Source organism: Pongo pygmaeus, chromosome 17, assembly GCF_028885625.2.
Source record: "Pongo pygmaeus isolate AG05252 chromosome 17, NHGRI_mPonPyg2-v2.0_pri, whole genome shotgun sequence".
Taxonomy (NCBI): Eukaryota; Metazoa; Chordata; class Mammalia; order Primates; family Hominidae; genus Pongo; species Pongo pygmaeus.
Genome location: NC_072390.2, coordinates 55,374,094 through 55,398,563, shown reverse-complemented (window position 1 = coordinate 55,398,563; position 24,470 = coordinate 55,374,094). Strand labels below are relative to the sequence as shown.

The 24,470-nt window shown below is 38.9% G+C and overlaps 1 long non-coding RNA gene across 4 annotated transcripts in view; it reads left to right on the top strand.

Moving 5' to 3' along the window:
• LOC134738444 (uncharacterized) overlaps window positions 1-24,470 on the top strand; it is a 71,008-nt gene that overhangs the window by 31,731 nt on the left and 14,807 nt on the right. For 2 of the 4 annotated variants that reach the window (XR_010124171.1, XR_010124173.1), the window contains exons 2-4: window positions 17,610-18,185; window positions 21,126-21,262; window positions 22,473-22,613. This is a non-coding gene — a long non-coding RNA (uncharacterized LOC134738444). The remainder of the gene's footprint in view (window positions 1-17,609; window positions 18,186-21,125; window positions 21,263-22,472; window positions 22,614-24,470) is intronic. The other 2 variants (XR_010124174.1, XR_010124172.1) reach the window with 2 other exon arrangements.

Genomic DNA, 24,470 nt, shown 5'->3' with positions numbered 1-24,470 from the left:
CTTCCACCCTGAGCATGTTAACAATGGAATCAGAGAAGTCATTGTAAAAAGGGAAGAGAAAAGGGGTTGATGAGGAAGACATAAAAAGATTTTGTTTCCTTAATGTTAATATTTCAAATTGTTTACCAGTCACAGTAAGAATGAGAAGGGATTCCCAGGTAGAGGTAAAAAGGAAGTGTAAAAGAACATGTAAATGAAACAAACTCCATGTGGCAGCAGCAGGTAGGAAATGGGGATTTCTGCAGCCACAATTTCTAAGAAGGAAGAGCAGTCAGTCTCTACTCACTATGTGTAATTTGGGTTGGGTCAAGTAGAGTTCACTAAGGCAGGAGAACAGAGTCAAAGCAGCCCTGGATAAGCATAGCTCTCAGACATGACTTCCCGTTCCGGCCCTACCACAGACTGATGATGATAATTTGTGGATGGAGGTTAGATTTCTTCTCCAGAACAGGGAAGTTTTATTCTTGGATTCACTCGCTTCCTTCTATTTCTGAACCTGTAGTATGTGTATGCAGTATGTGTGAACTTGAAAAATATGGTCCACCCTCTTAGATATTGAAAATGAAGATGTCAATCTTCTTAACTGGGAATTACGAAATGACAATATTCACTGTGTTTCCTTTACTCAAGGAATTGACATTCTCAAGGTAAAAAAATGACCATTAAAAGTAAACTCAGGAAATCAAAATATTGTTTTCTTTGCTTTTCTGGCCTGATTGTAAATGTTACCCTCCCTTGCTTTTATTCTTGGCATGAGCTACAAAACTTATTTTTTAGACTCCCCCTCTCTCTTGTTCCTCTTTCCCATCTCTGTGAAATTAGTCCCAGTGAGACCATGGCCATGAGTACAAGTGTGTAGATGACCCACTGAGGAGCTGGTGCAGCTTCTGCAGCTGTACTAATGAACCTATTCTCTAAATACAGAGCCATTGGCATAGAGCAGCCGCGTGTTTCTATACAGCATAGATTAATTTTCCAGGGTTATTGAATGGTCCAACTCTAAATTGTTTACTTTCAATTGTCTCAGATGCTGGGCTCTGTTGTTCAGCTCCTTCTTAATAAAACCCAAGAGTTCCAGGCTTCAAACTGCATCTGCCTTTTTGTTTTGTTTTGTTTTCTCATATAGTTCCCTTTAAGTATCTACAGCTTTACAAGGAGACATGGCAAGAGTGGAGGATTTTTCATCAGTCAAAGTTATTTCTTTTCAATAGATCTTGAGATTGTGTTTAATTATTTTTCACCCATGTGTTTTTATTTTATTTATTTATTTTGCCTCTGTTGGGAAGCAGAGGAGGATTAGAAAAGAGGATGAATCTGCTTGTACTTGGATGTGTCCTTACATAACCATCAGGTGTACTGGAAAAGGAAGATACTGAGTTTGAAGAAATGCTGGAAAGTAGTATCCAGAAGAAAATAAATTAGAGATTAAAAAATGTCTGGTTTTTTGAGTCAAACACCTTTGACTTTCATGAAGATCATAACGAATACAACACAGAAGTAATCCAGTGTTGATAAGTGCTTCAGTTTCGGAGGAAGGAGGTAAATAGGTGACTGAGGGGGTGAAATTTGCGATTGAGTTAAACTTCTTCCAGGCAGGTGGCTAAACCTTGACAAACTGCCAAAGCAGTTAATAGCAGCCACTGTTGCTCAAGGCACTCTTCCATGCTTTTAACTTTTTCCAAACTGAAATATCTTGAGCAAAAAATGCTGCCAGCAATTGCCATCAAGAGGATTGTATAAGTGACAGAAAGAGAGTTTGAGTAAGTGTCTGAGCCAGCTGAGGCAATAGGTGGGCCTTCTGGTGATAGAGAAATGGCAAGGAACAAGGTGAATGGGAGTGGCTGTATGAATATGAGTGTCTCAGGAAAGCAAAGAATTTGCTCTTTAATCTTCCTAGAGGTTACATACAGAGTGAAGCCCTAGTAATCTTGAAAGCAGGGGTAATGCTCATTATTTTACTGGAGCATTTCCAGTGTCTAGTATATAGTTATTAATATTGAACATTGATTGAAAAGGTGGAATAGGATCCAACTGGAGTCAGAGTGGAAAAGAAGGGCATAAGTCAGCTGAATTAAATGGTGACAAGCTGTGAGTAGTTCCACTTTGTCTTGAAAGCTGGAGTTCTTACTGTGGAGGGCTGGCTTCTAGTTCCAGCTCTGCTGTGTCTGGCCATGTTAGCTGAGCCTCTCCAAACTTTAATATCTTCATCTGTTAAACAAAAATGACAACAAAGAATAATTCGATCATGTTTAATGTAACTTCTGTGGGTGATACTGTATTTTCAAAATGGCAGCTTCTCAGAGAAAGAAGAAAAGAGGAGTGTGTTATAAAGTTTAAAAATAATACAGAAATGTAAACATTGCAGTTAGAAATTTTTAGCATCGTGGAGGTTACCCATCCACAGGGGAAGGTGAGCTTTGCAAAACATCTCCATCTTCATTAACATTCACATGATTGAGAATTTCTTTTAAACTCAAGCAATATAGAATTTTACCTGTAAATGTTCCATGTCAAAATGAGAGCTTTAAGCAGGAGAAGATTTGAGAGAGCATGGGAGCTTTGGGTGAGTTTTGCAGGACTTATATTAATAGCTTTATTTATTTGTTTCATTAGTGTCTGGAAGATTATTTGTTGGGAATAAAATTGCCCTGAGTTTTTCTCCTTGCCCCTGTTTTCTGCTTTATTTACCCTCTTGGGAAGCTTATGTGAATTGGACACATATTCTTATAGACTGACTAAGGAAAATCTTAGTATGTAGCTTGGAACAAAGATGAAATAGTATCTTCTTTTGGATGCCTAAGAATGCATGGGGAAGACTAAAAATACGGCCACCAGGATAGCATGGTTACAAGTTATTCAGAACAGAGACCAGCCCTAGAAAACTCCTTATCTTTTAAAGCAAACTGCTTTACCATGAGCCAAAATATTTTCCTCTCAACATCACATTCTAATAGCTCAAATTCATACAGCAGTGTAAGTAAAGGGTAGCCAAATATTCTATGAGGATAATTTGTTCAGGGGTTGGTGGAGCAGTAGATGCCACTCCACAAGGTCCATATGATTAAAACTTTTGATCTTTATCATAATCTTTTCATAAGCTGGTCCTAAAATAAAAGTTTGTGTAGGAACTAGTCAGTGTATTTATTTTATTTACTTTAATTTGTCTTATTTTGTTTCAAAGTATTTATATACAATCTTAACAGGAAATATAGATTAAAATAATGATATTAACAAAAAAACTCGGTAGTTTGAATTAGAAGATTTAAGTTCTGGATGACTGCCTTTGGGCAATTCAATATCTAGCAGGTTTTTTTGTTCTCTTTTCTTTTCTTTTTTTTTTTTATCTCTAAATTTTTATTATATAAGCTTGTACAAATAACTTTTTTGATTTATCTAATACTGAAATTTTAGGTGATGTTACATGAAGTATAAAAAATACAGATAATCATAATGTGGGAAATAAAAGCTATACCTAATTTAACTAATTATAAATATTTATTTATTTTTTTTTTTATTATTATTATACTTTAAGTTTTAGGGTACATGTGCACAATGTGCAGGTTAGTTACATATGTATACATGTGCCATGCTGGTGTGCTGCACCCATTAACTCGTCATTTAGCATTAGGTATATCTCCTAATGCTATCCCTCCCCCTTCCCCCTACCCCACAACAGTCCCCAGAGTGTGATGTTCCCCTCCCTGTGTCCATGTGTTCTCATTGTTCAATTCCCATCTATAAGTGAGAACATGCGGTGTTTGGTTTCTTTGTCCTTGTGATAGTTTACTGAGAATGATGATTTCCAATTTCATCCACGTCCCTACAAAGGACATGAACTCATCATTTTTTATGGCTGCATAGTATTCCATGGTGTATATGTGCCACATTTTCTTAATCCAGTCTATCATTGTTGGACATTTGGGTTCGTTCCAAGTCTTTGCTATTGTGAATAGTGCCACAATAAACATACATGTGCATGTGTCTTTATAGCAGCATGATTTATAGTCTTTTGAGTATATACTCAGTAATGGGATGGCTGGGTCAAATGGTATTTCTAGTTCTCGATCCCTGAGGAATCGCCACACTGACTTCCACAATGGTTTAACTAGTTTACAGTCCCACCAACAGTGTAAAATTGTTCTTATTTCTCCACATCCTCTCCAGCACCTGTTGTTTCCTGACTTTTTAATGATCGTCATTCTAACTGGTGTGAGATGGTATCTCATTGTGGTTTTGATTTGCATTTCTCTGATGGCCAGTGATGATGAGCATTTTTTCATGTGTCTTTTGGCTGCATAAATGTCTTGTTTTGGGAAGTGTCTGTTCATATCCTTTGCCCACTTTTTGATGGGGTTGTTTGTTTTTTTCTTGTAAATTTGTTTGAGTTCATTGTAGATTCTGGATATTAGCCCTTTGTCAGATGAGTAGGTTGCGAAAATTTTCTCCCATTTTGTAGGTTGCCTGTTCATTCTGATGGTAGTTTCTTTTGCTGTGCAGAAGCTCTTGAGTTCAATGAGATCCCATTTGTCAATTTTGGCTTTTGTTGCCATTGCTTTTGGTGTTTTAGACATGAAATCCTTGCCCACGCCTATGTCCTGAATGGTAATGCCTAGGTGTTCTTCTAGGGTTTTTATGGTTTTAGGTCTAACGTTTAAGTCTTTAATCCATCTTGAATTAATTTTTGTATAAGGTGTAAGGAAGGGATCCAGTTTCAGCTTTCTACATATGGCTAGCCAGTTTTCCCAGCACCATTTATTAAATAGGGAATCCTTTCCCCATTGCTTGTTTTTCTCAGGTTTGTCAAAGATCAGATAGTTGTAGATATGCGGCGTTATTTCTGAGGGCTCTGTTCTGTTCCATTGATCTATATCTCTGTTTTGGTACCAGTACCATGCTGTTTTGGTTACTGTAGCCTTGTAGTATAGTTTGAAGTCAGGTAGCGTGATGCCTCCCGCTTTGTTTTTTTGGCTTAGGATTGACTTGACCATGCTGGCCCTTCTTTGGTTCCACATGAACTTTAAAGTATTTTTTTCCAATTCTGTGAAGAAAGTCATTGGCAGCTTGATGGAGATGGCATTGGATCTATAAATTACCTTGGGCAGTATGGCCATTTTCACGATATTGATTCTTCCTACCCATGAGCATGGAATGTTCTTCCATTTGTTTGTATCCTCTTTTATTTCATTGAGCAGTGGTTTGTAGTTCTCCTTGAAGAGATCCTTCACGTCCCTTGTAAGTTGGATTCCTAAGTATTTTATTCTCTTTGAAGCAATTGTGAATGGGAGTTCATTCATGATTTGGCTCTCTGTTTGTCTGTTATTGGTGTATAAGAATGCTTGTGATTTTTACACATTGATTTTGTATCCTGAGACTTTGCTGAAGTTGCTTATCAGCTTAAGGAGATTTTGGGCTGAGACAATGGGGTTTTCTAGATATACAATCATGTCATCTGCAAACGGACAATTTGACTTCCTCTTTTCCTAATTGAATACCCTTTATTTCCTTCTCCTGCCTAATTGCCCTGGCCAGAACTTCCAACACTATGTTGAATAGGAGTGGTGAGAGAGGGCATCCCTGTCTTGTGCCAGTTTTCAAAGGGAATGCTTCCAGTTTGTGCCCATTCAGTATGATATTGGCTGTGGGTTTGTCATAGATAGCTCTTATTATTTTGAGATACATCCCATCAATACCTAATTTATTGAGAGTTTTTAGCATGAAGTTTTGTTGAATTTTGTCAAAGGACTTTTCTGCTTCTATTGAGATAATCATGTGGTTTTTGTCTTTGGTTCTGCTTATATGCTGGATTACATTTATTGATTTGCATATATTGAACCAGCCTTGCATCCCAGGGATGAAGCCCACTTGATCATGGTGGATAAGCTTTTTGATGTGCTGCTGGATTCGGTTGCCAGTATTTTATTGAGGATTTTTGCATCAATGTTCATCAAGGATATTGGTCTAAAATTCTCTTTTTTGGTTGTGTCTCTGCCCAGCTTTGGTATCAGGATGATGCTGGCCTCATAAAATGAGTTAGGGAGGATTCCCTCTTTTTCTATTGATTGGAATGGTATCAGAAGGAATGGTACCAGTTCCTCCTTGTACCTCTGGTAGAATTCGGCTGTGAATCCATCTGGCCCTGGATTCTTTTTGGTTGGTAAGCTACTGATTATTGCCATAATTTCAGATCCTGTTATTGGTCTATTCAGAGATTCAACTTCTTCCTGGTTTAGTCTTGGGAGAGTGTATGTGTCAAGGAATTTATCCATTTCTTCTACATTTTCTAGTTTATTTGCATAGAGGTGTTTGTAATATTCTCTGATGGTAGTTTGTATTTCTGTGGGATTGGTGGTGATATCCCCTTTATCATTTTTTATTGCATCTATTTGATTCTTCTCTCTTTTCTTCTTTATTATTCTTGCTAGCAGTCTATCATTTTTGTTGATCCTTTCAAAAAACCAGCTCCTGGATTCATTAATTTTTTGAAGGGTTTTTTGTGTCTCTATTTCCTTCAGTTCTGCTCTGATTTTAGTTATTTCTTGCCTTCTGCTAGCTTTTGAATTTGTTTGCTCTTGCTTTTCTAGTTCTTTTAATTGTGATGTTAGGGTGTCAATTTTGGATTTTTTCTGCTTTCTCTTGTGGGCATTTAGTGCAACAAATTTCTGTCTGCACACTGCTTTAAATGTGTCCCAGAGATTCTGGTATGTTGTGTCTTTGTTCTCATTGGTTTCAAAGAACATCTTTATTTCTGCCTTCATTTTGTTATGTATCCAGTATTCATTCAGGAGCAGGTTGTTCAGTTTCCGTGTAGTTGAGTGGTTTTGAGTGAGTTTCTTAACCCTGAGTTCTAGTTTGATTGCACTGTGGTCTGAGAGACAGTTTGTTATAATTTCTGTTCTTTTACATTTGCTGAGGAGTGCTTTACTTCCAACTATGCAGTCAATTTTGGAATAGGTGTGGTGTGGTGCTGAAAAAAATGTATATTCTGTTGATTTGGGGTGGAGAATTCTGTAGATGTCTATTAGGTCCGCTTGGTGCACAGTTGAGTTCAATTTCTGGGTATCCTTGTTAACTTTCTGTCTCGTTGATCTATCTAATGTTGACAGTGGGGTGTTAAAGTCTCCCATTATTATTGTGTGGGAGTCTAAGTCTCTTTGTAGGTCACTCAGGACTTGCTTTATGAATCTGGGTGCTCCTGTATTGGGTGCATATATATTTAGGATAGTTAGCTCCTCTTGTTGAATTGATCCCTTTACCATTATGTAATGGCCTCTTTTGATGTTTGTTGGTTTAAAGTCTGTTTTATCAGAGACTAGGATTGCAAGCCCTGCCTTTTTTTGTTTTCCGTTTGCTTGGTAGATCTTCCTCCATCCTTTTATTTTGAGCCTATGTGTGCCTCTGCACATGAGATGGGTTTCCTGAATACAGCACACTGATGGGTCTTGACTCTTTATCCAATTTGCCAGTCTGTGTCTTTTAATTGGAGCATTTAGTCCATTTACATTTAAAGTTAATATTGTTATGTGTGAATCTGATCCTGTCATTATGATGTTAGCTGGTTATTTTGCTTGTTACTTGATGCAGTGTCTTCCTAGTCTCGATGGTCTTTACATTTTGGTATGATTTTGCAGTGGCTAGTACCGGTTTTTCCTTTCCATGTTTAGTGCTTCCTTCAGGAGCTCTTTTAGGGCAGGCCTGGTGGTGACAAAATCTCTCAGCATTTGCTTGTCTGTAAAGTATTTTATTTCTCCTTCACTTACGAAGCTTAGTTTGGCTGGATATGAAATTCTGGGTTGAAAATTCTTTTCCTTAAGAATGTTGAATATTGGCCCCCACTCTCTTCTGGCTTGTAGAGTTTCTGCCGAGAGATCCGCTGTTAGTCTGATGGGCTTCCCTTTGTGGGTAACCTGACCTTTCTCTCTGGCTGCCCTTAACATTTTTTCCTTCATTTGAACTTTGGTGAATCTGACAATTTTGTGTCTTGGAGTTGCTGTTTTCGAGGAGTATCTTTGTGACATACTCTGTATTTCCTGAATCTGAATGTTGGCCTGCCTTGCTAGATTGGGGAAGTTCTCCTGGATAATATCCTGCAGAGTGTTTTCCAACTTGGTTCCATTCTCCCCGTCACTTTCAGGTACACCAATCAGACTTAGATTTGGTCTTTTCACATAGTCCCATATTTCTTGGGGTTTTGTTCATTTCTTTTTATTCTTTTTTCTCTAAACTTCCCTTCTCGCTTCATTTCATTCATTTCATCTTCCATCACTCATACCCTTTCTTCCAGTTGATTGCATCGACTCCTGAGGCTTCTGCATTCTTCACGTAGTCCTTGAGCCTTGGCTTTCAGCTCCATCAGCTCCTTTAAGCACTTCTCTGTATTGGTTATTCTAGTTATACATTCGTCTAAATTTTTTTCAAAGTTTTCAACTTCTTTGCCTTTGGTTTGAATTTCCTCCTGCAGCTCGGAGTAGTTTGATCGTCTGATCAAACTACTTCTCTCAACTCGTTAAAGTCATTCTCCATCCAGCTTTGTTCCATTGCTGGTGAGGCACTGCATTCCTTTGGAGGAGGAGAGGTGCTCTGCTATTTAGAGTTTCCAGTTTTTCTGCTCTGTTTTTTCCCCATCTTTATGGTTTTATCTACTTTTGGTCTTTGATGATGGTGATGCAAAGATGGGTTTTTGGTGTGGATGTCCTTTCTGTCTGTTAGTTTTCCTTCTAACAGACAGGGCCCTCAGCTGCAGGTCTGTTGGAGTTTGCTAGAGGTCCACTCCAGACCCTGTTTGCCTGGGTATCAGCAGCGGTGTCCGCAGAACAGCGGATTTTCATGAACCGCGAATACTGCTGTCTGATTGTTCCTCTGGAAGTTTTGTCTCAGAGGAGTACCTGGCCGTGTGAGGTGTCAGTCTGCCCCTACTGGGGGGTGCCTCCCAGTTAGGCTGCTCAGGGGTCAGGGGTCAGGGACCCACTTGAGGAGGCAGTCTGCCCATTTTCAGATCTCCAGCTGCCTACTGGGAGAACCACTGCTCTCTTCAAAGCTGTCAGACAGGGACATTTAAGTCTGCAGAGGTTACTGCTGTCTTTTTGTTTGTCTGTGCCCTGCCCCCATAGGTGGAGCCAACAGAGGCAGGCAGGCCTCCTTGAGCTGTGGTGGGCTCCACCCAGTTCGAGCTTCCCGGCTGCTTTGTTTACCTAAGCAAGCCTGGGCAATGGCGGGCGCCCCTCCCCCAGCCTCCTGCCGCCTTGCAGTTTGATGTCAGACTGCTGTGCTAGCAATCAGCGAGACTCCATGGGCATAGGAACCTCCGAGCCAGGTGCGGGATATAATCTCCTGGTGCACCATTTCCTAAGCCCGTCGGAAAAGCGCAGTATTCGGGTGGGAGTGACCCGATTTTCCAGGTGCCATCTGTCACCCCTTTCCTTGACCAGGAAAGGGAACTCCCTGACCCCTTGCACTTCTCGAGTGAGGCAATGCCTCGCCCTGCTTCGGCTCATGCACGGTGCGCTGCACCCACTGTCCTGCACCCACTGTCTGGCACTCCCTAGTGAGATGAACCTGGTACCTCAGATGGAAATGCAGAAATCACCTGTCTTCTGTGTCGCTCATGCTGGGAGCTGTAGACCGGAGCTATTCCTATTCGGCCATCTTGGCTCCTCCCCCCTTTTTTCTTTTCTTTTTAAATTTATTTTATTTTATTTTTGAGACAGAGTCTCACTCTGTTGCCCTGTCTGGAGCGCAGTGGCCTGATCTCTGCTTACTGCAATCTCTGCCTCTTAGGTTCAAGCGATTCTCCTGCCTCAGCCTCCTGAGTAGCTGGGATTACAGGCACGCATCACTATGCCTGGCTAATTTTTTGTATTTGTAGTAGAGATGGGGTTTCACCATGTTGGTCAGGCTGGTCTCGAACTCCTGATCTCGTGATCCACCAGCCTCGGTCTCCCAAAGTGCTGGGATTACAGGCATGAGCCACAGTGCCCGGCCTTCTTTAAAAAAAAAAAAATTGTAAAATAAGGGAGACAAAAGTAATTTCCATGAATCTTTTCAGTCCTAAACTTTTCAACAGCCTATAATTAAGAATTAAGTTATATGTTCAACATTTCAGATTCAAAAGAGGATCATCCCTTATTCATGGGATACTCAACATTCAGTTTGAGACTGTAGAAGATGTGGTTGTATAAGTAGGGTTGAGTCAACCTATGGAAAACTCTATATCCTGGAATAGGAATTCTGATATTTTGAACTTAATTTCATCATCAACCTAATAGCATAGAATGGACTACCTGGAAAAGATGAATCTGAAAGACTAAAAAAGTGTTGATTATTAGTATATAATTATTTTACCAATCTGGTTGCAGTCCTCACAGCATTCCTAAGATAGGACTCTATTATCATTTCTCCCCTTTAGATCAAAAATTATAGACCAAAATGTCAAAGAATCTTTTCCTACATTCTCCAAGCAAGTTAAGTGACACAGTCAGTATTTGAGCCCAAATCTCACAATCAGACTTGCAAAGCTAAAAGAATGTTAACAGTCACCTACTTTAATAATCAAAGTACAAGACTACTTTGACAAAATATGTGGTTTAAGAAACTTTTGTTTTAAATAAAAATGAAGGCATATTTAGAAGAGAGATTTTGCAACTATATGACCAAAATTTCCCTTACCAAAATACCTTTTATTTTTTATTCTGACATAACCTAAAAAGGGCATTCTCTAGACAAACAGTAACACTGTCAAAATCTGTTTCTTTTATCTCACTTCTTTTTTCTTAACCATTGTCTTTATTTGGTAGTAAAAATTCTTCCTGCATCAAGTATTAATACCAGTCACTTTTTTTCACTCAGAATATTCAATTATCTCTACTTCATGATGTCTTGCCTAGGTGGCACAGTCTTACTTATTTTTGTTTCTTTCTTAGCATCCTAGAAGTAAATTCCATGAGTGCATCATTAGCTTGTTGGCCTTGCCATTGTACCATCACTTTGAGGAAATTGAGCTGCTACATGGTGTGCCTCTCCTCTATGGAGAGAGCCACTGGGTGAGGATGAACAGAAGCTTCCTACAACAGTCATGTAGGTGAGCCACCCTGGAAGCAGATCCTCCAGCCCCATCAAGCTTTTAGATGACTGTAACCTCAGATGACATGTTCACAGCAACATCATAGAAAGATCCAGAGCCATCCAGCCATGCTGCTCCCAAATTTCTAACCTACAGATTGTGAGATAACGAAATCTTACTATTGTTTTAGGCTGTTCTCTGGCCACATCTCAGTTACTTTTGTATATCTTCTTTGTCTTCCTCTTAATGTTGGTGTTTCCCACCTCATCATCGTGGCCCTTTTTTCTTCTCCAACTGTAAAATGCCTTGGAGACATCTCTTCCACTCTCATGATTTCAATTACCACCATTATGTTGGTGTTTCCTAAATCTGTATTTTCATCCAAAATGTGCACTCTGAACTATAGATCATATATCCAGGTTCCTTCTGGATAGGGCCAATTGGGTACCTCAAATTCATGTCTAAAATTAATTTCAGTAACAACATTTCTTGCCAAACATATTTCCCAAATGGGTATTCACGATTTTGAGTGATCACTTTATCATTCAATCTATCATCAAAATTAGAAATTGGCAATTAATCTCAACTTCCACGACACATATAATGAATGTCAGTCCCTTCTGGTATTTCTTGCTTAACATCTTTTTCAATTATTTTATGTTTTTCATTCACAAATTATCGAGGTATTTAAAAATTTTATAATTTTACTCAGAATTATTACTGTATCGCACTAACTGGTCTTCCTGATTCTTGTCTTATTCTTCTCCAATTCAGTCTTTATTGTGCTAAAAGGAAAATCTGGTCAAATCACCTCCCTGCTTAAACATTCTCCAAACCATTCATGATAAACCATAAAATCATTATTTAAGATATCCAAATTTTGGCTGGGCGCGGTGGCTTATGCCTGCAATCCCAGCGCTTTGGGTCTTCCCAACCAACAGCGCCCAAGGCGGGCGTATCATGAGGTCCGGAGATCAAGACCATCCTGGCTAACACGGTGAAACCCCGTCTCTACTAAAAATACAAAAAAATTAGGCGGGTGTAGTGGTGGGCGCCTGTAGTCCCAGCTCCTCCGGAGGCTGAGGCAGGAGAATGGCATGAACCTGGGAGGTGGAGCTTGCAGTGAGCCGAGATCGCACCACTGCACTCCAGCCTGGGCCACAGAGCGAGACTCCATCTCAAAAAAAAAAAAAAAAAAAGATATCCAAATTCTTTATAATGTATCAATTTCTTGGCCTAATCTGCCTGGTTACAAACCACCCCAAAACTTAGTGGCTTAAAACAAGAAAGTTGTTTATGTTGCTCCACATTAAGTACAATTTTTCAGGGCTAGTCACAGTCAGACCACCTCTACTTTACTCAGGGTCAGCTGAGGCAACTGAAAGGCTCTGGACTGGATTCATCTGAGGGCATCTATGGGGGCATCTGGGTCTTTCTATGATGTTGCTGTGAAGATGTCATCTGAGGCTGCAGTCATCTAAAAGCTTGATGCGGCTGGAGGATCTGCTTCCAAGGTGGCTCACCTACATGGCTATTGTAGGAAGCTTCTGTTCGTCCTCATCCAGTGGCTCTCTCCATAGAGGAGAGATGCACCATGTGGTAGCTCAATTTCCTCAAAGTGATGGTACAATGGCAAGGCCAACAGACTAATGATGTGCTCATGGAATTTACTTCCAGGATGCTGATAAATAAAAAAAAATAAGTAAGACTGTGCCACCCAGGCAAGACATCATGAAGTAGAGATTATTGATTATTCTGAGTGAAAAAAAGTGACTGGTATTAATACTTGATGCAGGAAGAATTTTTACTACCAAATAAAGACAATGGTTAAGAAAAAAGAAGTGAGATAAAAGTGTATCTGTTGGTCAGTGTTGGCTGTTTGTTGGGAAGACTCACAGAGTTGGGTCAGTCAGTAAGAACACCTGCTCAATGACTCTTCAAGTTGCTTCTTGGCTATCTCATAGCACAGTGAAAAAGATTCAAGGGAAATGAGAAAGCCAAGTGGAAGCTGTGGTCTTTTTATGACCTATCCTCAGAAGCCAGTTATAATCACTTCCTTTATACTCCATTAATTTGAGAAGTCACAAGTCCTCCCAGGTTCAAGGGGATGAAAAAAGACTCTGCCTCTTGAGGGGTGAGTAGCAAGTTTCTGGAACTCCATGTGGGACCAGAAATATTGCTCTTGCTGTTTTTGAAGAATTCAATCTGATGCACAGTACCATTGTTTAATTCACTGGGCAATGTATTTTTATACTGTAATATTTCTGAATTAATTGCAATTTTCAACACAGATAACATGCTTGGTATAGTTTCCTCCATACGTGTTCATCCCTTTGAGTGAATTGTCTATCAATCACTTATTTCTTATTCCCTATTCATCCTTCAAGATTTAGCTTGGCAAACATTTTATCTTAAATGCCCTCCTGACATCACTGGCCTCCAAAGATTGCCCCTCTGGGATCTTTTAAAACCCTGTTTTTACTAATATCTTCTTTCTGTTTTCCCAATATTATATTTTACTAACTTGAATACTCCTCTGTTTCTTCTATTGGACCCTAAGCAACTTGAGGTCAGTTCTACATCAAATTTATTTGTATATGTTCTTTGGTAAATGCCTAAAAACTAGTAGGAATGATATAACTTCCAGTTAATATTGAATGAATGAGATTGCAAAGAAGTTTTGGGATCCTACTACCAAAGACCTTGTATGTCAGACTGGTGCTCAGAATGTATCCTGGGCCAGTCTACTAAATCTTTGCCTTCATGAATTAATGATGAGCATTTATTTTGATGGCATTAATCAAAGAAGGATGAAAGAACTAACGTGATGGCAGAATGATACAGGATAAGCCAAGGGTAGGAGGTAGGGTGTCGCTGATGATCCATAAAATGACAACAGAAACTCTCTCAAGCAAGGTATTATATGCAAGTAGAGAAAAAGACTCAATGAGCTTTAAAATCTAGTTGCAATCATATGATGCTATTAAGCATTTTTTTCTAAAGGCCTATGGTTACACTGTCAAGACAATTTCTAAACTAAGGAATTCCTGACCTGATTTTTTGGAAGCTGATGAGTCACATACTTATAGACTTAGAGGCTTTAGTGGTGTAGGTCATTTGTAATGCTCAGTGCTTGCAGTTTAAATTAGCATGGCTTTTACAGATCCCTTAATGTGCATAATCTGACCCAATAGTGAGATGGTTTTTAGAAAGATAGAGAGTTAAGGGAAAAATATATATGAAGTGATTTTTGAAGATTTCCCAAGTGCTGGCAGACTAATTTGAAGGACCTTAACCGAATTCTGATCAGAACCTCTCCAAATCTCTCTGTCACACCTAAATGTGGCCACCTGGCCACTGCACTGTAGTATTTTCAAATATGACTCAGCAATGGGGATGTTGAATTTGGGCTCAAACCTGACTTTACTCTGTAAAAGAGAAATGGACAGTGATAGAAAGGAGAACAAGTTTGACTGGCATTTCCTAGTAGAGAATCAGTGAACACATCAATCACATGATTTTATGTGTATGTGAAGAAATGATGCTTTTATTCCAAATAACTGTTTAACATTCATATATAGTATATAGTATTTTGATTAAAAAATGATATTCAGTTAGAACCCATTGTGATCTAGATAATGTAGAGATATAAAGCAAGATAAATAGTTATTACTCTTAAGACATTAACATAATTTGAAATATAAAATAGATGAGAAATTAGAATCCACAGCAGTATCTGATTATCATATATAGCAGTACTATTGCAACACTAAACTTAAAAGACATTTTGAACAAAAGAGAACTGAGGCTACTTCAGCCAAGCACTATACGTATTTTATTTCGTCTATCACAATAATGCTTTAAGGAATTATCCCACTTACAGATGAGAAAATTGAACTCACTTCTTTGAACAAAGCTCAAATTGGAGCTTGGTTCTCACTCCAGAGATATTTCTTTTTCTAATTTGCCATCCTGTCGCTTATTTTTTTTTTTTTAATGGTAGTATGTAGTGACAGTATGAGTAATATAGACAGTATGAGTGATACAGAAATGAATATTTTTCAAATATCAGATACTTTTTTTTTTTTTTTTAGGTGGAATCTTGCCCTGTTGCCCAGGCTGGAGTGCAGTAGCATGATCTCTGCTCACTGCAAGCTCTGCCTCCCGGGTTCATGCCATTCTCCTGCCTCAGCCTCCCTAGTAGCTGGGACCACAGGCGCCTGACACCACGCCTGGCTAATTTTTTAATATTTTTAGTAGAGACGGGGTGTCACCATATTAGCCAGGATGGTCTCAATCTCCTGACCTCGTGATCTGCCCACCTCGGCCTCCCAAAGTGCTGGGATTGCAGGCATGAGCCACCGCGCCTGGCCAGATACTTTATTTTTAAACAAACTGAAATCAGTTTGACTTCATACCCAAGGTAGAAAATTAGCCCAGGCTTGAAAGATGACTAGGTTTAGAGAGGTGGAAATGCAGATAGTAAAATGGGGAGAAAGATACGATTGAACAAATGCAGGCAAGAAAGAATTCAAGTTGTTGAAAAGCGGGTCAATGAGAGTCAATGGGAATCCTTCCCTCCACATCAATGATCAAATAAATGAGTTGTTTAGGGTAATAAAAATGTAAATAGTTTGAAAGGGAGGTACTGCCCATGGAGGGTCTTGATACCAGGCCAAGGAGTTGGTACCGTAAAAATGTGTATATTTTCTCTTGACAACAGATTATTCTTTTTTTTCTTTTTTAGCTAAAAGTTATTTGATATTACATAGTATAGTGGATGTACAGTCTTTATATTGCACATGAACTGGAGATGAAATACTACTTTTAAATTTTTAAATTAAGGTATTACAATTAATGGCAGCATTGAAATGAAGAGTAATAACAGATTCAAATGTAGGACTGCTTCCCACAAGAGCTAAGCCCGTTCTTTGCAAGTCATCATGGATTTCAAACCTTTCCCAAGCTATGTTTCTACGTCTGCCTATTGGGAGGACTTGCTGTGTAAAACATTTAGGTCAAAAGTAACTCATTGTAACATACAGTGAGGAGACAAAGGGAAAATGATTCCAAGATTCCATTCCGGTCTCACCATTATCATCCCCCTACCCTATATCCCCAACCATCCCCTACCAACTGCTGGGCCCAAAAGTTCCATGCTATAAATACAGCAAAACATCCTACTTTTCAATTCACACAAACACATAAGTACCTTCAACTCTGGGGGCACTTTAGATACCTGAAAGGTTCTTCTCTCCTTTCCTAACAGAAAAATCTAAAGTCAGCTAAATATTCTTTGGTTTAGCAAGCTTTATTACCCTATTCTCCTACCTGAGTATCTTCATATTGGTGCATAGCTGTTAAAGCCTTTATTGTATTGCATAACATTCACTTTTTTCTGCCCAAATCTGAGTCCCTTGGAAACAGCTAATTTTGTTAAGTTTTTTTTTTTTCTGTCCTCATCCTCAGTGTTTTGCTGATGTTTTAGAATAAATAAATGTTCTGAAGTCTGTGAAATTCTCTGTATTTTAAATCACAGTGCTTGAGAGAATAATTCTAATTGATAGAAATACATATGAAATATAGAAGAAAACCATTCATTTATTTTTATTTTTAGTAAGATGATTTCTAAATGGGAATCTTGAAGGGATGAACTGGAAACCTGTGAGCCTTAAGAAATATTATAGTTTTGCTGTCCATCTTAGGCAAAGTAAAAATGAAATCTGCTAGCCTGGGTTTTCCAACAGGCATATATGGGGAGGAGGCAATGAGGAATAAGAGAGAGAAGATGAAGGAAATTCCAGCATGAAAGTAACATATTTAGCTCAAGCAGAGAGAGCTCTTAAGTTAATGAGAAACCCTACATGCTCTCAGCTTATGTTACTCATGGAGGAACTGGGTATAGCCCCGAGTCTGGAGGCAGTGCAGGAAGCCACAGGATACCCCATCGCCGCCTCTCAATAATCATATTGGTAGCACAGAGGGGCCTTTTTGATGTGGTTTCTGCGATGGAGCAATACAAAGACACCTAAATATGACTGACTCCAACACGCAGGATTGCAGGCTCCCTCCTGGCTTCCACAACATAAATGGCCTTTCAAGCAGCAGGAGCTCATGGGACCAGACTGGCTTTTGACAAAACTGTAGAATCAGCCAACCTATCTTCGGCACCCTCCCATCACTCACTTCCATTTCCATGCTGTTTCCCTCTCCTGGAGCTCAGTGCTCTTTTCCTGCTCATCTCTTGCTCTCAGGCAGGGAGTTGTCCAGTTGCAGAAATATGGATTCAGAAACTGGAGCTCTCCTTCTCAGCCTACTGGCTAGGTTTCTTGTTCAACATTTGACATCTCTGTTCTTGGGATTTTTTTAAACACACACAAAAGAGTGACACAGAGAGGACCTCTAAAGAATCTTCTGTCTCTTCTTGTTTAGCACATTATTTGAATTAATGGTGAAGGTGAAAGTCTCACAGTAAAACCAGCCCATTGGAGCATTGTTATTGGTTTAGAATTAATTTACTTTATTTCTTTCTCTTCTCTTTTTCCACCACTAGGAACTGCCTTTGAAGCTCAGATCCACCTGTCTACTTCTTCTACTCTTCATGCTTTTTCACTGGAGGAAATCTAGGAGTCATCCAGCATCCAGGGAGAATACTCAGAGGGAGGGGGTGAGTCAAGTGGACCCAACCCGGCTTCTTCTATGGAGGGTTGAAGCCAAATCGACCAGCTACTCAAGGATCTGTTCAAAATTGGAAGCATGAAATAAATAGTACATCCTCATTGAGGAAGGAAGCAAGGGAAGATGGGGTGGGAAAGAAAGTGTGGGGAACTAAATCAGTGTGAGTGATAGGCCAGGGTTAAGAAGAAAAAGGCAGAGGACACAGCAGCTGGTCTGGGATCCACAGATATATTCAGGATTTTCCCTGCATAGATAGAATTGCTGCTTAGGAATTATTTCTCATAGTGAGCTAATTATTTTTCTTCCATGTTAATACCTCGACCCAGGTTTCAGGACAACTGCCTGGTGGAGTGTGAGCAGAAGGGGTTAGATGGGTCTGCGCTTCTGGAGCAGGTGTCTGACTGCAGCAATTCTGGAGTCTCTGAGTCTGTCCTGAAACTACCTCTTTGAGGTGAGAGATGACTCAGCCAGGGACCAGATGGAACAGGGATTTTACAGGCCTGGCTTTATTTTTTTCTTTTTCTTTTTTTTTTTTCTTTGGCCTTGCCGTCACTTCTTCGTCTTTGTTTTCTCACCAAAGTCAGCAGCATGACGTCACTGAGCCCAGGTTGAGAGTGGGGCAAGGTTAAGGTATAGCAGAGGAAATCATCTTGACTACTCTCTTTTCCCACATCATACTCTATGGCTTACTCTCCAAATGAAGAGCTATGAATATCTAACTGGGCAAATAAGCCTGGGGCCTGGAGCTCAAGACTTTTTGGTGACTTAGGGATACAAGCTTAAGTTAGTAGTAAGAATGCCAGACTAGGACAAACATTTTTCCCTCTAGGTAATCATTAGTTTCACTATCTTCATTGGAAAGTTGTCTTCAGTACCTCTCATAAAAAATGGAATAGGGTGCAGACGTTGGTTTGACAGTTGTGACCCAGAAACACCTTTCTCGTCTGGCAACCTACGCGTTTCTCAGGGATTGAAGAAAAGTTCATCAACACTTTAGAAAGTTCCTTGGCAAGATTAAAAGTTGTTTGAATCAGGCCCTGAAGGTTGATCAATAGCTGCTGGTCTCCCTTTTCAGCACAGTGGCCTGCTTTTTTTTTTTTTTTTTTTTTTTTAAATCTCTGCCAGGGTCTGAAACCTGATAGGGATCATCTTCATACAGCTCAAACAAATGTTCTATCATGCATGGTACTGTATTCGCTCCCTCTCCCTCTTTCTCTAAGATCCAGTAACTTTGCTGTGGATAAGGTTGGTAAGACATCATCTGAATTAAGTAATCAAATTAAAAATTCTGAGCAGAGGCAAATGGTAATAATACGCCAAGTGATAAATTGCAATTAGAAGAACACAGCGTCTTTTCTGTGAAATTTCTTCTAAAAATACGTAACCTGAATATTTTCATGAAGAAAAAAAATCGACAAAACTCAAACTGAGTACATTAAACAAAATAATTGGCTTGCAAATCTTCAAAAATATCAAGGTCAGACAAGTCAAGGAAAGACTGAGGGACTTTTCTAGATTGAAGGAAACTAAAGATACATTACAACTAAACCAACTCATGATCCTGCATCAGAGCCTTTTGCCAAAAAGGGAACTGTTGGTACAATTGGCAAAACTTGAATGGGCATCTGTGTATTTGCTAATGGTAGTATATCCATATTAATTTCCTGCTTTCCTGCTTTTACAGTGGTTGTGAAGGAGAATGTCCTTGTTTGTAAGTGCAACTTAAATATTTGAAGATGATTGGCTGTCACATCAATAACTTACTCTCCAGTGATTGATTCAGGAACATATTTTTTTTGGCTTTTGTTTTGTTTTGTTTTTTGAGATGGAGTCTCCCTCTGTTGCCCAGGCTGGAGTGCAGTGGTGCGATCTCAAGTTTAAAAAGCTAAAAAAAAAAAAAAAAAAAAAAAAAAAAAAAAGTCTCTATTCATAGACATAATGGTTCCAGGTATTTTTGTTTGTTTGTTTGTTTGTTTGTTATTTTTTGAGACGGAGTCTCGCTCTGTCACCCAGGCTGGAGTGCAGTGGCGCAATCTTGGCTCACTGCAAGCTCCGCCTCCCGGGTTCACGCCATTCTCCTGCCTCAGCCTCCGGAGTAGCTGGAACTACAGGCGCCCGCCACCACGCCCGGCTAATGTTTTTGTATTTTTAGTAGAGACGGGGTTTCACCGTGTTAGCCAGGATGGTCTTGATCTCCTGACCTTGTGATCCACCCTCCTCGGCCTCCCAAAGTGCTGGGATTACAGGCGTAAGCCACCGCGCCCGGCTGTTCCAGGTATTAAAGTTCCTTTAAGGGTCCCCTGTCCTTAAAAAGAGAATAACTTATGTGGGGTTAATGTGCATTTATTTTAGAAGGCAAATATTTAATATTAGGAAAATAGAATACTTTCATCGAAAGACCACTGAATTGGGATATCTGAGCTTTAGTTTCTTACTCTGCATGGGCAGAAGCATGTGTGACAGTTTACCTCTGATACTCAGCTTCCTCACGTGTAAATGGGTGGCCACTCTCAAGCTTTGACAGAGAAATTTCACATTAATTGACAGAATTTAAAGTGCTTAAAATACCCCCACAGGTTGAAATAAAGGATCATTCATCTTTGAGAAAGCTATTTTAATTGATTTTTAGATAAATACCAATGGATATGTTTTAACCTTCTTTATAATGTAACTGAATATATTTCTTACTTTTATATTTTGTATATAGACACAGACTCAGGTTAATGTAAGTTCTGTTTTCAAAAACAAATGGAGTTGCTCAGTTTGACTAACATTCAAGACATGGGGCTTAATGGTAAAGTTGCACTCATCTCTCATTTGCGACACTGACAGAGGAATCTACAAATACTCAGATTGTCCATGTAAATAATGTGTTTTCCTAACCTCTTTGTTATAGAAGAACCATGGATTGAAAAGATGACCAAGAAAGGAAAAGAGGTTTATCAAACTAATTACATCAAATGGAGCTGAAGTTGCCGCCTTTGCGCTCTCAATCAGAAAAGTAATATTAGTCATCCGAGAAAAGTGATTCCTCTATCCACACCACCAGGCAACCGCATATCTGCTTTTGGCACCACAGATCAGTTGGCATTTTCTAAAGTTTTATAGAAATCGCGTAATATATTATGTATTCCTTTTTCTTTGCTGGCTTCTTTCATTCAGCGTAATTAGTTTGAGATACATCCAGTTTGTATGTATTGATAGGGTGTTTTTTTTGTTTTCGAGACGGAGTCTCGCTCTGTCGCCCAGGCTGGAGTGCAGTGGCGCGATCTCGGCTCACTGCAAGCTCCGCCTCCCGGGTTCACGCCATTCTCCTGCCTCAGCCTCCCGAGTAGCTGGGACTACAGGCGCCTGCCACCGCGCCGGGCTAATTGTTTGTATTTTTTTTTAGTAGAGACGGGGTTTCACCGTGTTAGCCAGGATGGTCTCGATCTCCTGATCTCGTGATCCACCCGCCTCGGCCTCCCGAAGGGCTGGGATTACAGGCGTGAGCCACCGTGCCCGGCCGATAGTTTGTTTTTATTGCAGGTAAGTATTACACAGCTATACCAAAATGTGCTCATTCATTCACCTCTTGAAAGACAATTGAGTTGTTTCCAGTTGGGGGAACTCTTAGAAATAAAGCTTCTGTGAACGTTCTTTTACAAGTATATTCATGATCATATAATTTTTTTCTTTTGGTTAAACATCTAGAGATAGAATGGCTGAATCATATGGTAGGTATATGTTGAACTTTTTAAGAAACTGCCAAAGTATTTTCACCAGCAATGTAAGAAAACCCCAGTTTCTTCACATTCTCACCAAACTGGATATACCTCAGCCTTTAAAATGTTTGCCAATCTGACAGGTATGCAGTAGTAAACCTTTATGGTTTTAATTTTGCATTTCTCTAATGACTAATGATGTTAAGAGTCTTTTCCTATGGGTATTTGCTTTTTATACACAGTCTTTGGTGAAATACCTGCTGAAATATCTTACTTATTTTTTAAACTAGGATGTTTGGTTTCTTATTGTGGAGTTTCAAGATTTATTAATATAGATATAAGTCAGTGATTGTACATATGTCTTGCAGATATTTTTACTGAGGCCGTGGATGACCTTTTCATTTTCTTAATAGCAGCTTTTGAAAAACAGAAGTTAATTTTTGTGTGTAATATGACACTTTTTTTATTATTATTATGCATATGACTATTCAATTGTTCCAGCATCCCTTATTGACCTTCTTGGGTTTCCAAATAGATAAAATGCAACTCTCAATTTCACCAAATAAATTTCCAAGTTTCATTACCATTATGTTTTAATTTTAGTATATCAAATACTCTTTACAACTGTCTTCTGAAGCACTCAATTGAAATAGAAATGTATTACAGGATTTTGGCGTGGTTTTATAAGGTAATATATAACTTACCTTTGATAGTATTGTTCTGAAATTAATAACCATTAAAAACACTATGCATGTCTTTTTTCTTTCATAATATTTATTTTAATTTTTATTCTATTTTTTATTTTTAGTTTTTTAAATCATTTTTTATGTTCAGAGGGTACATATGCAGGTTTGTTATCTGGCTATGTTGTGTAACACTGAGGTTTGGGCTTCTAGTGAACCCATCCTTGAAACAGTGAACATAATAATCAATAGGTAGTTTTTCAACACTATTTCCTCTCCCAACCTTCCCTCTTGTGAAATTTCCAAAGTCCATTTTTTTTAATCTTTATGTCTATATGTATCCATTTTTAGCTCCCACTTATGAGTGAGAACATACAGTATTTGGTTTTCTGCTTCTGAGTTATTTCATTTAAGATAATGGCCTCCAGCTCCATCCATGTTGCTGTGAAAGACATGGTTTTATTCCTTTTACGGCGGCATAGTATTCCATGGGTATGTATATATATTCATACTTTATATATGATATAGATATATCTGTATAATACTTTCTTTATCCCATACACTGTTGATGGGCACCTAGGTTGATTCCATGACTTTGTTATTGTGAATAGTGCTGCAATAAACATAAGACAGCAGGTACGGGTGTCCTTTTTGAAGGAATTCCTTTCCCTTTGGCTATATACCTACTAGTGGGATTGTTGGATTGAATAGTAGTTCTATTTTTAGTTCTTTGAGGACGATGGCGGTTTTGTTGAAAGGAAGGGGGGGGATGTGTGGGGAAAGGAAGGAGAGATCAGATTGTTGCTGTGTCTGTGTAGAAAGAGGTGGGCATAGGAGACTCCATTTTGTTCTGACTAGGCGAAATTCTTCTGCCTTGGGATGCTGTTGATCTATGGCCTTTCCCCCAGCCCCCTGCTCTCTGAAACATGTGCTGTGTCAACTCAGGGTTAAATGGATTAAGGGCGGTGCGAGATGTGCTTTGTTAAACAGATGCTTGAAGGCAGTATGCTCTTTAAGAGTCATCGCCACTCCCTAATCTCAAGTACCCAAGGGCACAAACACTGCAGAAGGCCGCAGGGACCTCTGCCTGGGAAAACCAGAGACCTTTGTTCATGTGTTTATCTCCTGACCTTCTCTCCACTATCATCCTATGACCCTGCCATATCTCCCTCTCCCAGAAACACCCAAGAATGATCAATAAATACTTCATAAATTAAAAAAAAAAAAAAAAAAAAAGAAAATCCCCATACTGTTTTCCATTGAGTTGAACTAATTTACATTCCCACTAACAGTGTATAAGTGTTCCCTTTTCTCTGCAACCTTGCCAACATCGGGTATTTTCTGAGTTTTTAATGATAGGCAGTCTGACTGGTGTGAGATGATATCTCATTGTGGCTTTAATTTGCATTTCTCCGATGAGTAGTGATGTCGAGCATTTTTTCATATTTTTGTTGGCCGCTGTATGTCTTCTTTAGAGAAGTGTCTGTTCATGTTCTTTGCCTGCTTTTTAATGGGGCTATTTGTTTTTTTCTGCTGTGTATGTTTATTGTACTAAAAAATCAGTAACACACTGTTATCCACAAGAGTATGCCCACAGTAAATGCTTTTAGACTGTTGAAATGTTGTGGTTTTTAATGCATGAACTGAGTGTTCTATCTCTTCCTCATGGTCAGAGTGTCAGTTACAAATCTAAAGTGCCTCAGCGTTCCTGTACTTAGCACAGTTAACTGAATTTTATTTCTTTCTTTGGGATTTCAGATCCTCAATAGTTAAATAGTAAACATCATATGCAAAATTTAAGTGAAGTTTTTAAGAAACAATATACAGCTTTAATGCAGAGATTGCATGATAGCCTTAATAGGAACTTTTGTTTTTTTCTATTTTTCTAGTAGAATTTAAGCTGGTTATCTACCCAAACCTTGACTTGACCAAATATGAGGAGAGGAAGTGGTATTTTCTTACTTGTAGATGGCACTTTGTATTTTACAAAATAATTACACATATTAACCCATTCAATAAGCATTACTATATATTGTCTATATTGTCTTACTTAATTTCCCCACTGCCATACAAGTGGGACATAAACAATCATATAACTACAATAAATATACACATTATATATACACTATATACATCTTCATATTCACAAATCTTGAACTGACATTTAGCATTTCATTTAATTATGAACGAAGGCAACAAACCATAGTTCTGTTAACAATACCTTGACTTTTTCACCAACAGAAGTCACATTTATTTTCAAATCACATCTAGCTTGTTGCAGACATCCCAAAACATTGCATCTGCTAATCATTTTAATATAATAATTGTGGTTATTAGACTGCCCTGTAG